Here is a 13491-nt window from a genome sequence, read left to right as displayed (position 1 = left end):
TACTGGCATTTTTTTCTGCCTTCACATTATTTTGTAGACTATCTTTTTGTGTGTAGCACATCCTTAAGCATTCTTTGTATGGCTGGATGAATGATGATACATTCCTTCAATTTCTGTTAGTTATGGAAGATATTTATGTCACTTTTATTCAAAAATGAGAGCTTTTCAGGGTACAATATACAGGGCTGACAATTTTTTTCCTTTTAAGAATTCTATGTCTCCATTCTCTCTTACCCTGTAGGGTTTATGATAGAAAATCTACTTTGAGTCTTACTGGAGATTCTCAAAGTAATCTGCTGTTTCTCTCATGCACATTTTAGAATCTTTTCTTTGTGTTTTATTACAATGTGTCATGGTGAAGATCTTTTCTGGTCATGTCTATTAGGAGTTTTATGTGTCTAAGGTACTTGGATGTCCCTTTCTTTCTGAAAATTTGGGAAGTTTTCTGTAAGTATTTACTGAATAGGCCTTCTAATCCATTCTCTCTTTCCATACTCAGGAAGTCCTAAGATCTGCATGTTTGTACATATGATAGTATCCCATAAATCTCTAACACTGTTTTAAATTTTTCTAATCCTCCACCCCTACTTTTGTTTTTGGTCTGACTGAGATATTTCCAAAGATATATCTTCTAGCTTGGATATTCTTTCTCTGCCTTAGCAAATCTGTTGTTAAGGCTTTCCAGCGTATTTCGTATTTGACATATTGAATTCTTCATTTCTAATAGTTTAGTTTGATTTCTCTTTAAAATCTCAACATCGTGGGAAATTTTTTCTTCCATGTCATGTACAGATTTCTTCAACTTTGTTTCTCAATGATTCTGAGTAATCCTGTAATCAATGTTTTAAATTCCTTTCCATGCATTTATTTCATCAATCTCTTTGTCTTCACATTCTAATATTGAAATGCTGTGCTTCTTTGGGGGAGTCATGTTGTCTTCCTTATTCTTGTTTCTTGAATTTTTTTTGTGGAAACATGTTGTTTTTCTCATCTGATAGCTTTTATCTTTGAACTATACCCTTCCAGCTTAGTGGAGTTTCTACTCTTTCATTGAATACTCAGAGGTGTGTGCTGGATGTGACCAACATGTTCTGGTCAGTGCTTAATGATAGGGCAAATATCCAAGGTGACACCCAAGCTGGGCATGGTAGACGATCACCTCTCTTGGCATAATCACACCCTCATCTCCTCTCTTCCAATGTGATGAATGTCCAGGGTTAGCCCACAGTGGGTACAATACTCACCCATGCTACATGAATGGCACAAAGTTCTATGCAGTCCTCAGTGTGAACACAGATCCTGCCGCAATGACCTACTCCAGGCAATCAGGGAGCTCTGAGTCTCTGGTGACGCACAGTGTGATTGCCTAGAGACCCAGCTACACCCTTCACACTGTTGTGCAGTCACAGAATTCCTACAGTCTCAGTACACAAGGCTCCCACAGTCCTGGGGTGCAGGGGACCCACTCTGCCCATCCATGGAGAGAGCAGAGACGTTCCCAGAGCTCCCTCAGGGTTTTAGCCCCAGAGCCTGTGATATATTGAGAGGCTGGTGGCATCCCATAGTCTATGTGGGTGCCCAGCCCTATCAACCCTCCCAGCCAGACTCAAAGTCAGTGGGGCATGATAATTTTTCCCTCAATAAAATCCTTAGATCACATATGTGCACAAGACCTACCATAGCCTCTACTTGTGTCAAAATGCCACCTTCTCCCCACCAGGTGCTGGGTGATGTTGTGGGGAAATGGGGAAAGAGAAAACTGCCTCCCCTTTTTTAAAAAAAATCTAGGTTAAGCAGTTATCTTATACCTGTTAGGGCTTCAGGATCTCCCTCCAGCAATATCACGAGTGGCACAGGCTGCTGAAAGTCTGCTCTCAACTCTCCAAAGCTAGCACTTCCTCCGTGGCTTTCAGTTGCGGGGATCATGTGCTGTATTCGCATTCCTTGCTGTGTGTCCACACCTTCCATGCTGATCAACAGTGTCCCTCTTCCTCCTCTAGAATTTCCATGCCAGATTTCTCCCCAACTCTCTTCTGGGAATACAATTCCTCCACTTTTTTACTTCCATTATCCCCTAGCCTAAATCAGTACATCCTTTCTCTATTCAGCCATTTTGGAATCTCTAGTATCACCCAGAGCCTATTTTAACAAATAAAACGAAACCTTTCCATATATTACTAGTTTTGATAACATTCCCAGCCTCTCATATTCTAGTCAGACAGTAATTGTTTCAATTTGTATTAATTAAATTAAATTAATGTGTTTTCAAAGCAGAGAAACAAAAGAGAGAGAGAGATGGAGACAGAGACAGAGAGAGATATCATCCTACACTGCTCTCAATTGTCAGGCCTGGGCAAGTCCAAAGCTGGAACCCTCATTAAATACAAGTCTTCCATGTGAGAAGCAGAAAACCAATTATTTGAGCCATCCATGCTGCCCTGCATGGAACACTTTCACAGGGATCTAGAATCAGGAACTCGAGCCTGGCCTCAAATCCAGGCATTCCAGGTAGCATCTGAACTGTTGCATCTCATGCCCATCCCTGATTGCTTATTCTCCTTTTTTCCCCTCAAAAATTCTCTTCCCGACTTGTTTTACTACTTTCTTCTTTTTATTTTTATTTTTTTTATTTATTTATTTATTTTTTTTTTTTGACAGGCAGAGTGGACAGTGAGAGAGAAAGGTCTTCCTTTGCCGTTGGTTCACCCTCCAATGGCCGCCGCTGCAGCCGGCGCACCGCGCTGATCCGATGGCAGGAGCCAGGATCCAGGTGCTTTTCCTGGTCTCCCATGGGGTGCAGGGCCCAAGCACTTGGGCCATCCTCCACTGCACTCCCTGGCCATAGCAGAGAGCTGGCCTGGAAGAGGGGCAACCGGGACAGAATCCGGCGCCCCGACCGGGACTAGAACCCGGTGTGCCGGCGCCGCAAGGTGGAGGATTAGCCTATTGAGCCACGGCGCCGGCCTACTTTCTTCTTTTTATATCTTGCATCTTCCACCAACTACTTGGATGTTTTGGAGAGGTTCTTCATTCAAAGTGTCCTTTCTTCAAACACACCAGAGGTAGTACCTTTTATAGCTGATGCTCAGAGTTATTCTTGAGAATTTGGAGATGATGAAAAGCAGGTGCATTACCAAGTTGGAGTCCTGTGAAGGAAAATCTTTTTTTTTTTTTTTTTAGCTCAGTTCTTATCTCATGGTGTCTTTAGTTTTTCGTCCCCTACCCCCACCATGGGCACTTAAAAATCATGAACTTTCAAGGTTCTATTTCCAGTATTTTTCCTTAGAAATAGTTGACAACTTTCCTTTGTGAAACTGTACTTACTAGTACTTGACAATACACTTAATGTTCTACTTTTATTAACTTATTTGCATAATTTAGTTACATCTGCCAGGAACCTGAAGATTATTTTAATTTATAGAAAAAGTGTCAGATTTATATTTTAAAACTGTATCATTTAATGTTTACAGAATATTGCTTGTCTTTTTAAAAAAAGATTTAGTTATTTATTTGAAAGTCAGAGTTACACTGAGAGAGAGAAGGAGAGGCAGAGAGAGAGAGAGAGAGGTCTTCCATCTGCTGGTTCACTCCCCAATTGGCTGCAACGGCTAGAGCTGCGCCCATCCCAAGCCAGGAGCAAGGAGCTTCTTCCAGGTCTCCCACATGGGTACAGGGGCCCAAGGACGTGGGCCATCCTCTACTGCTTTCTCAGGCCATAACAGAGAGCTGGATTGGAAGTGGAGCAGCCAGGATGCAAACTAGCACCTATGTGGGATGCCAGCACTGTAGGTAGTGGCTTTACCTGCTACGCCACGGCGCTGGCCCCTTGTTTGCCTTTTAATATGGATTTTCACATTAATATTTACTTATATTGAAATAGGGTGCAAAGGTTATACATGGGGCTAACTTTTAAAAATGGCATTTAGAACAATCCTATTTTTCACGTGTAGCAGAAGTGCAGAAGCAGGTTGACCCAGCTGTTCAAAGATGGCATCAAATACTCAGACTCCTTCTGAGTCCTTGTGCCACTTATAGCATTTATTTCACTTACTTGGAAGGGTAAGATGACTTCTCTGAATTTAGGTATCATTTCAGAATTATGAGCAGAGAGAGAGCAAGGAGGAGAGACCAACAGTAATTCTTCTTGGAGGGGTTTTGTGTTTTATTCAGGAAAGGACTTTCCTAGGAAACTCTCTGTAGTGTTCTTCTGAACTGTCTTCTCCCATCCCCTATCCAAGCTGCAAGAGCTTTGGGGATTGCATAGCTTTAGTTCTGCTTATTTGCTTGGATTAAATGAGGGTTGACTTAGTAAGGAATATTAGACTAAGGAGAATAAAAATAAAATCCTTGCTGAACTAAGTTTTTAAAGTTATATAAATAAAACAATATAAGTATTATATGAAATTTATCTAGCTTAATAATTAAAGAATACTCATAATAAAATGAAAATTTTGTATGTTTCCTATAAAATCTAATTTAAGTAAGAAAAACTAGTGGTAAAGGAATTTTTTTTAATTAATTTATTTTTTTTTCTTTTTTCTTTTTTTTGACAGGCAGAGTGGACAGTGATAGAGAGAGACAGAGAGAAAGGTCTTCCTTTGCTGTTGGTTCACCCTCCAATGGCCGCCGAGGCCGGCGCGCTGCGGCCGGCGCACCGCGCTGATCCGATGGCAGGAGCCAGGAGCCAGGAGCCAGGTGCTTTTCCTGGTCTCCATGGGGTGCAGGGCCCAAGCACCTGGGCCATCCTCCACTGCACTCCCTGGCCACAGCAGAGAGCTGGCCTGGAAGAGGGCAACCAGGACAGAATCCGGCGCCCCGACCGGGACTAGAACCCGGTGTGCCGGCGCCGCTAGGCGGAGGATTAGCCTAGTGAGCCGCGGCGCCGGCCCTTGGAATATTAAAGTTATTCAGTTTAGTGATTTGATTTTAATCTGTACTACTTTTTAATAGGAAATAGTAACATGTTTAAGTAAAAAAAGCAGCATAAGCTTTTTTTACTACTTCAGGAATGTTGCAAATACAAACATTAAAAAAAAGCTATGTAAAATATGGAAATGTCAAATTTTGTTGTTTGTTTAATTGTGAATTCATAAAAGAGGCTTCCTCCATTTTATCATGCCTCATTTGAATCTCATCACAGATTAAAAATGTACTTCCAGTTGATAGTTCTTTATCAACAATATATTGTTAAATCACACTCTTCAATAACCTGTGATTATTCCCTACTTCAAGTATGGTACATTTAGCCTACTAAATATTGAAATCACATTTAAAAGTAATTTAGCAATTTTTTTTCTGAAAAGAGGTAAGAATGAAATTCATTTAAACCCTGTGGTGTGACTCATCTAATAATAGAAGGATGCAGAACAAAGAAGTATCATTTAGAGGAGGATATGATTAAATGCCCCTGAGAGTCTGAGGTCAAGATGGCCCATTCAGACAAAGTGTCACTTTACTAGAATTTTAAAAGATGAATAGAATTTTAGCCAGCACCAAGAACAAAAGCTTGAAGAAATGATGCCTATGGTATAATTTAAGTTAAATTATCTGCCCTTCTATGTGGGACACCAAATTAGAGATGGATTTTACATATCATGAAAATATTCAAAATACCTTCTTTGGAATGAACAGAGTTCTGAACAGTTTTGAAAACTCAGAAATTTTTGTTAAGGTTACTACTTTGGTTGCCTGTCTTTGTAATTTTTGTCAAAGTACCTATGCTGGTTTACCTGTAATGTGAATAAGAGAATTTAGGTAATTAAAGGAAAATCCTGTTTCTAAAACACATGTTATATGCATATTTGAGTTGTTTTAAATATGTCAGGTAACTTCTTTGAGTATCAAAGAAGCTAGTGCTTTTTATTTACAAAAATAATGATGGTATCTATGTGTTGCTATATTGCATTTGTTGATATGTGAAATTATCTTTTTGAAAAAGATTTATTTATGTGCTGGAATGGCATAGGGTTCAGGGAGAGGTCCTCCCTCCACAAGTGACTGCATTGGGCAAAGGTAGGTGAAGCCAAAGCCAGAATCTGGGAAACACATCCAAGTCAAACACATAGGTTTCAGGGGTCCAAGGACTTAGACCATCTTCTGCTGCCTTCCCAGGTGCATTAGCAGGGAGCTGGGTAGGAAGCAGAGCAGTCAGGACGTGAACTAGTGTTCAGTTATGGGAGGCCAGCATCACAGCTGGTGGCTTAACCCATTCTGCCACAACCTTGGCCCCTGAAATTGCCCTCTTATGTAGGTAATCAGTAAGTGCATCTTCCTTCAGGAGAAAGTTTTGTCTGTCAGTACTTGTCAAGTAAGACAATTTGATTCATTGCTGTTTTTGTGGAGGGGGTTCCTGACTTGAGGCATGAATACATTCTCAACTCAACCTTTCTCTACAAGATGGGTTTGTCAAGATGAAAGTGCTTTCATTTCAGTTTTATTTTTAAACTGTGCTTTTTAAAAAATGACTTATTTATTTGAAAGTCAGAGAGAGGAAGAGACACAGAGAGATTTTCCATCTGCTGGTTCATTCCCCAGATGACCACAATGGCCAGCGCTGAGCCTGGCTGAAGCCAGAAGCCAGAAGCTCCATCTAGGTCTCCTACATGGGTGTCAGGGGCCCAAACACTCGGGCCATCCTCTACTCCTTTTCCTAGGCCATTAGCAGGGAGCTGGATCTGAAGTGCTCATTATTGCTTTTTGTTGACATATAATGAGCAACTGGGACTTGAACTGGCACCCATTTGGGATGCCAGTGTCTCAGGTGGTGAATTAACCTGATATGCCACAATGCCAGCCCTCTCAGTGGGTTTTCATGTAGTAAATATCATCACAATTCTATATTGATATGTAATGTCGGCATGGCAACTGACTGTAGTGTGCTGGGACAGATGCTGAACATATCAAACTGCACCTGTGCTGATTCAAAGCCTCTCCATGAGGTAGGCATCATTGTCCCTTCTTAGTAGATGAGGAAATAGTCTGAGGGTAAACCTGCTTTTAAAATGTTAGAATCTCAGTTTGAACCATGGCCTGTGTGCGATAAAGAAGCCCATTAGGTTAAAACTTACTGGCAATACTATTTATTTTTTCTCTCATGAAATTCGGGTTGTAAAGGTACAGCTTGGTAAGAAATGAGTTTTGCACCTTATTTGACTCTACATACCTGTGCACTTTATATTTTTAGACGTCCTATTTGGACTTCTCTATTTCTCATTTCTTGCTTCTTTTTTTATTCATGCAGATGATACTTTTTTTAGCCATTGGTGTTTGGATAAGTGAAGGACAATGACAGACTTCAGTGGATTCTTTAGAAACAAAACATCTTTTAAGGTCATATTTTCAATAGGATTTAAAAGATTTGTGGCGTCAATCAGTTTCTTTTTCCTTTGTATTACCATTTGGCTTGAGGTTTTATATGCACAAAATGCCGTGTTGGCATCCCAAATAGCTCGTTAGCTGTTCAGTTCAGCTTTCTTTGCATTGTGGCACTAACTGCCCATCAGAATCCAATGCGTAGCTTTGGACCTGCTGAAAACAATCTGGCAAGTTATCATTCAAAACCATGTATTATTTACAGATGACTTGAAAGAACTGGGGATTAATCAAGGATGGAAAGTACAAAAAGACTTTTATCAGTGATTGATTTTTAAAGTAGGAAATAAATCAGATGTTTAGTGTATTTCTAGGAAACAGAGACCGAGTCTGCCCAGCATAACACTGCAAAAAGCAAACAAATAAAAATTTGAGTATTGATTTTTGGGTATTCTATTAGTATCTATACATTTTGCTTTTCAAAACCACTTTCTTTTGCAAACTTAGACTTTAAATCAATCATTTTGCCTGTGGTAGAAACTTGTTTTGGCTAATTTAACAGATTCTGTTTCTAGCAGATTTGGTTTTCATTTATTTAATGACTGTTTTTAGTTCTATATTTGAATTGGCTATCTACCTTTAAACCCTATTTTCAAACAAATGTTTTTGTTCTTATTCTTTTTAAATAATTTTGTTTAAAAAGCATAGATTTTTACCTTCCACAAAATTAATATATAATATTTTGCTTTTTGTTGACATATAATGAGCATTAATATAAGTGGTGAATAGTCAGCTTTGCTTCATTCTGCCTCGGAGAGCCAAGATATATTTTCTTAGGAAGATAAAATAAAGTATAACATAAATTTATGCTTGAGTCTTTTCCTCATAAATTGAGGCTCTCTTTTGGGTGGAGGAGAAAGCCTGAGTCCATGCTATCTACATATACTATTTCAGATGAATGACTGCTTATGGAGGAATCTCGTGAAAACTTCCTTGTCTTGAATTCTAAGATTGAAGTTCTGATGTTGAGATTCTCAGGTGATGAGTGCCTCAGACGCACAGAGGTCCTAGACACACATGTGAGACTTTCAATAATACAGAAAAATGGATTTAGTGACTAGCAACCTCCACTGTCAATCTTTATTTGGAAGGGTGTTGATGAATATTGTTCATGAAGAATATGGCAGCCTGCTGGGATTTTGCTGTCCTGGGCCATTAATCCTATCCTAACCCACTCAAGATTTGGTTTGCATAAGCGAATATAGATAATGACAGAAGAAACAAGGCTTGTGGTACTGAAGCTTATAAAATCCACAGAAGCCTCTTTATAAAGATGTATTTCAAAAAAGTTTGTAGAAAAATTGAATTAAATGATTTATTTCATACAAAAATTGAAATTTGTGCTTCATTTTCATAGTACATATTTCCATGAAATTTCTGAAGACTTCTTGTGTTACTTCTGCAAATATTATAAGCCATGATTATGTGAATATAAATCCCAGAAACTTTACAGGGAGTTGGAAAGGTCCCATATAAGGAATTTGAAGTTCAACCTTCTTTAATTATTTTTAGTAAATCTACTTCCACTATTTGTACCTCATTTGTTACACTCAGAAACATGGAAATTTGCTGCAGATTCCTGAGAAGACAAAATTCTCCAAGACCAATAACAGCTGATACATCTAGCATTTTCTATGCCTATGATGCTTTAGTTTACCATATGCTAACTGCATTGGAGAGGAAGTAGCTGGGGATCATCCGTCCTAGGGGGAAATCTTCCCGAGTGCAAGATGTGCAGGGAAAACACCCTACATTAAGAAAATCTGGTATGATTCTTTAAACCCAGGATCAGAGCAAGCAGACATGACAATTAGAATGCCTTTCGATCGCCTCCCAAGAAAAAGAACAGAAAGTAGTAAAAATCAACCCTAAGAAGCAGGTGCCTAACAACACAAACCAAAAATCAAAAATTGTCATATCTGTATCCTATAAAATAACCAGCCTCTGGTGATAATCAGACTATTCAACAAGAAAGTGCTGAAGAGGTGCCAGTGTTTCTCCTCTGTACTTAGTCCTAATTCCTAGGCCCTTTCTAGTTTTTCAAAAGCTAGAATATGGAAAAAGCACGAGGGAGGAGATGGCAAGAGTGAAAGATGAGACCACACACTCCCACTGATACTGAGTGAAAAAATTGTATTTGAGATTGACTTTGATTTTAGGTAGGAGTGAATCATTTAGTAGTAAAAGAGAATTGTAATTATCCATAAAAAGGTTTGTTCTGTGCATGAAAGTTACTTGAAAGGATGAGATATTATCAGAATACTGAAGGATGTAGACTCAACAAAGGGAGTGGAAAAGTCAAAAATAGAGCAAAAAGAAGCCATTTTTTCCCCTTTCAACAGTAAGTTAAGGCTGCTCAATAAACAAGTCTGTGATGCTCATGAGGTAATCATGACAATGCACTTTACCCTTTCCTTGTGGGCCTATTTTCGGGTCGCTGGAGTTAATATCTTCATTTGCGTTACCATTTGAGATTCTGAGACAATCAACTTTGTAGACAGGAGTAGATTTGGTTAGGTAGCAACTTTTCTCCAAACAAGAAGGAAAACAACAACACACACATAGTGAAAGCCTACATTGTTGTGTTTCCATTTGATGCATTTTTTTCCAGCTGCATAACAATATCAGAGATTGGGCAATTTTTAAGCAATAAAAACTTATTTGGCTCATGAGTTTGGAGGCTGGGGGGTCCAAGAACATGGTGCTGCCATCTGGCAAGAGTCATTTCATGATATAAGGACAAAAAGGACAAAACAATGCACAAGACAGGGTCTGGGTCAAGAGGCAGCCAGAGTTAAAAGAGGCATACTCTCACAATATTAATCATATCTAATGATAACTAATGACAATAGCAACATTAAGCCACTCATGAGGGTAGAGACCCCATGACCTAATCACCTTTTAAAGTTGCTTCCTCACAATACTGTCATAGCAGACATTTAACCCATATAATCTGGGATTTAGTTAATTTACCTAAGTTGTTGATGTTAGTACAAAGTGTTTGGGAATTTTAACAAGTCTAGAAATTCAATTTAAAAATGGAACTAAGCATACATATTTTTAAAAGCTCAATTTACTTGAAAGGCGGTTAGAGAGAAAAAGAGAGAGAGAGGGCATGGAGAGAGAAATTTTCCCATCTTCTCATTCACTCTCCAGGTGGCCTCAATGGCAGAGTCTGAAGCCAGGAGCCAGGATCTCTATCTGGGTTTCAGGAGCCCAAGCATTCAGGCCACCCTCTCTGCCCTCCCAGGCACACTGACAGAGAGTTGGATCAGAAGTGAAGCAGCAGAGTCTTTCGCTGGTCATCCAACATGGGATGCCAACATCACAGGCTGCAGCTCCATCTGCTGCACCACAACACTGACCTCAACAAGGCATTCATAATACCATTGCCAAATGTGAGGAAAAGTTAGTTTTTCCTTGATATGTTATAGATGACCTAATTTATTTCTCTCTTTAATAATAATTTCTCCAGAATACTCTAAGCTTTGGGACAGCTGTTGTTTGTATATCTTTCACTAACCCACATCCTCTTCCCTACATGTCTTTTATGAAAACCAAAAGGAAACTGAGAAATTGTGATTTTGAATGGTAGGCCTTGTAGAGTTTCATAGAAAAATATTATGTATTGAATTTTTAAAATTTAGCTCTATTCTTCAAATTTGAGACATTAACATCTGAAGTAAGTGCAATTTTTGAGTTTTACATTATAATTATCCACTGTTACAGACAAGCTGCTGTGTCTCTACACTCCCTGTGTAGCGTGTACTATTTATTATGGCTGCAGTTCTGGAAGCATGTAGTGTCCTCTGGATCATTCTTGTCATTTCTCTTTCCTGCACTCTTCTTTTCTCTCTTGTAAACTATAAAGTTCTCCTGAGCATATAACCTATTGTTTGTTATAAAAAAATCAGAAACTTAAGTATAACAGTTTTTGATGGATGTCATTTTGATTTCTAGAACCTGAACCTATTTTAAAAATAAGACGCTCAGACCATAAACATAATTTTTTGCCATTTAATCTTGACTTTTAAGAATAAAAGAAAATGACAGGAAGCCACAAGTTCTAAGTAAAAAACAGCAAGACAAAACAAAACAAAACAAAGTGATCTGAAACTATTCTGCTTGTGTCCAACCTATATTAACTTATTCTAGTGCCACTTAACAACCCCTGAGGATTTAAATTGTGCATATTCATTAAATGAAGCAATAAAAAATTGTAAAGAACAATGAGTTCAGAGAGAAAAGAATTGACTCTCAACTCTCAGAATTATACATGTGAAAGAAAAAAAATTCAATTCCAGCTTCTATGACAAACAAATATAGAGAAAAAGATGAAAAATGCCCTCCCACTTCCAACATCTGAAAAAGAACCAAATATATGAAACATCAATTTTTCAGAACATTGAATCTTAGGCAATGAAGGGCAGTGATTCCTAAGAGATAATAAACAAATGAGATGATGTAAAAGGACCTGGAAAAGACATAAGGCCAGGGAAAAGAAGAAAATTTTATAATTCATGGTTCATTATGTAAAATATTCAGATACCTTCTCACTATTGGGGAAAAAGTAATCCTATATTATAATTTGTCCTAAGTCTGCATAAACTTTGCTAGGTTTAAAAATAAGATTTGCAAAACTGAAAAAGTTTGCAAGTAAGTAAATCATGCTCAGAACAAACCCATAAATATTTATGAGGACACACAAAATTTTTTTCATTCCAATACATTCTAAAATTTTTTATTAATATAAAAGTACAGATTTTATGCATTCCATAGGTATACTTCCAAGAATACAACCACAGTTCCTTCACTCCCTACTCCCTCCCAATCCTCCTCCCTCCCTCCCTTCTCTTCATCTGTTTTACAAAGCCACAATTTTAACTCAATCTATATTCATGGGCTTAATTTGCCTCTCATCATAATATTCAACAAGTAAAAAGTAGGAACAGCACAGTTTCTCAGGAGTATAAACAAGATCTAAAAACAAAAATCATATCCTAAAATGACCATTTCATTCCTAAACTTTTTTTAATTCTATATTAACTGCCACATATCAGGGAAAATATGATATTTATCTTTTTTTTTTTTTTTTTTGCCAAGCAGAGTTAGACAGTGAGAGAAATAGAGACAGAGAGAAAGGTCTTCCTTCCATTGGTTCACCCCCTAAATGGCCGCTACGGCCGGCACGCTGTACAGATCCTAAGCCAGGAGCCAGGTGCTCCCTCCTAGTCTCCCATGCGAGTTTAGGGCCCAAGCACTTGGGCCATCCTCCACTACCTTCCTGGGCCATAGCAGAGAGCTGGACTGGAAGAGGAGCAACTAGGACAGAATCTGGTGCCCCATCCGGGATTAGAACCAGGGATGCCGGTGCTGCAGGTAGAGGATTAGACTAGTGAGTCATGGTGCTGGCCATATGATATTTATCTTTTGAAACTGTCTTAATTCACTAAGCATAATGGTTGCATCCATTGGAGAATTTAAGCCATTTACATTTAAAGTTATTACATTTAGGCAATTTACATTTAAAGTGATGACTTGATCCTACCATTTCTCCACAAATATTCCTATTGTTTGCTTTAGATTTCCTTTGTACTTTTACTTGGAGATTTTCTGCCTTTAGTTTTTCATGATGATGACTACCATTCTCTGTTTCTATGTGAGGACATCCTTAAGAATCATTTGTAACACTGGACAAGTGGTGAGAAATTCTTTGTCTCTGTTTGCTTTGGAAAGTCTGTATTTCATCTCATTTATAAAGGAGAGCTTTGCTAGGTATAGTATTCTAGGTTGACATTTCCTTTCTTGTAGGACTTGGATTGTATCTCTCTGTTATCTCCTGGTCTGTAGGGTTTCTGATGATAGATCAATTGTAAAGCTAATTAGGGTCCTCTGAAGGTCATCTGACATTTCTCTTGTATATGTTTTAGAATCTTTTCTTTATGTTTTACAATTGAAAGTTTGACTATATTGTGTCATAGTGAAGATCTTTTCTGATCACGTCTATTTGGAGTTCAATGTGATTCCTTTTTTTTAAATTTTTTAATTTATTTTTAATTTATTTTTTATTTTTTGACAGGCAGAGTGGACAGTGAGAGAGAGAGACAGAGAGAAAAATCT

At 38.3% G+C, this 13491-nt stretch overlaps 1 protein-coding gene across 1 annotated transcript in view; it reads left to right on the top strand.

The window, feature by feature from the left end:
- The window catches only part of KCNJ3 (potassium inwardly rectifying channel subfamily J member 3), a 185924-nt gene that overhangs the window by 29935 nt on the left and 142498 nt on the right, over window positions 1-13491 (top strand). The gene's annotated exons all lie outside the window — the stretch shown is intronic.

The sequence above is a fragment of the Oryctolagus cuniculus genome, chromosome 3 (assembly GCF_964237555.1).
Source record: "Oryctolagus cuniculus chromosome 3, mOryCun1.1, whole genome shotgun sequence".
Taxonomy (NCBI): Eukaryota; Metazoa; Chordata; class Mammalia; order Lagomorpha; family Leporidae; genus Oryctolagus; species Oryctolagus cuniculus.
This window is presented reverse-complemented; position numbering and strand designations above follow the sequence as displayed.